Source organism: Camelina sativa, chromosome 12, assembly GCF_000633955.1.
Source record: "Camelina sativa cultivar DH55 chromosome 12, Cs, whole genome shotgun sequence".
NCBI classification, from domain to species: Eukaryota; Viridiplantae; Streptophyta; class Magnoliopsida; order Brassicales; family Brassicaceae; genus Camelina; species Camelina sativa.
The window spans coordinates 651,572-653,235 of NC_025696.1; positions in this window are offsets into that span (position 1 = coordinate 651,572).

Genomic DNA, 1,664 nt, shown 5'->3' on the forward strand with positions numbered 1-1,664 from the left:
GGGAGAAGAGAGAAAAGGACACAAGAAACCAAAAATATTGCAGCAACCTTCATCTTTTGTTTCTCTTTTGACTATGTTTTTTTCGTTAAAAATTGTATGTAATGGTTTCAGCAGTTGTACATTGATATATAGCTATTTTGCAACTTCTTTGCATCTTATGTTTTTTGGAAATAGAATGAAAACTGTTTGACCAAAATTATATATATCTATTTTTGTCATTTTACTGAATATTTAAAAGTCATGGGAGTTACTCCGTTTTATGGTATATAATATTTATTCCAAAGAAGTGTATTGCTTAAAATTAGGAAGGCATTTTATAAATAGCAAGACAACTCCTCTCTGTTTAGTTCACATATTTATAAAACCATACATCTTTTTCTTTTCTTTCTCCAGTTTTGTAAAATAAATCTACGATAGAAATATATTATCCCATTTTTAATAAAAAGGAAGTACACAACATAGTTTTTGTAGACTTTATATTTTAAATAAATGGTTACAAATAGATTATAGATAGGTTATAGATTAATCCATATATTAATATTAATAGTTACACTTAAATATTAGGGATATACCAAATTAATAATTGATATATTAATAGTAACAAATAAAATTNTGTATATGAAATAACCAACTCAGTTCTTCTAAATTTTCCTTTTTAGTCTATATTTTATTGTAAACTATATGAAAGCTCATATTTCTGAAAGCATATATAATTTCATACTCTTATGTTGTGACCAAAAGAATAAGATATACTAAAAAATACATAAAATTTCTTAAAATAATTCGACCGCGCGTAGCGCGGTTAAATTCCTAGNCAAGTTAAGTAGTGGGTTACAAGATAGATTACGAAATAAAATTTAACCAAGGTTATAACACGGATACNCGAGTGGATGGGGAGAAGAGAGAAAAGGACACAAGAAACCAAAAATATTGCAGCAACCTTCATCTTTTTTTTTTTTCCTCTTTTGACTATGCTTTTTCTTTAAAAATTGTATGTTATGGTTTCAGCAGTTGTACATTGATATATAGCTATTTTGCAACTTTTTTGCATCTGTTGTTCAAAAAAAAAAAGCAACTTCTTTACATCTTATGTTTTTTTGGAAATAGAATGAAAACTGTTTGACCAAAATTATATATATTTTTTCATTTTACTGAATATTGAAAAAGTCATGGGAGTTACTCCGTGGTATATAACATTTATTTCTAAGAAATGTAATGATTAAAATTAGGAAGACATTTTAAAAATATCAAGATAATTCCTCTTTGTTTAGTTCACACATTTATAAAATAAATATACATTATCCAAAAAATTACCGACGGATTAACAAATTTCTGAAAGTTTTCTGAAAGACATGTCTTCTTCAGAATTTCCTCGAAAATATGTCGGAAACCTCTTGGAAAACTGTCAGAAATTTCCTACGGATTTTTCCCGTCAGAAAATTCGTCTGAAATCGATGTGCTTTCTTGTAGTGTATAGGCAAATCTCAGATATTGAATCTCTAATGTAAAATGGAATGTTTGTAAGAAATTACTTTAGAAGAAAGATGTGAAAATTCTCTAAGGTACGTAAAATAGAATAATCGAAGGAGTGATTTTAGAAAAATGGAAATATGACCATGAAAAATAATTCAACAGATGTATCTTAGTTTTTTTTTTTTTTTTTT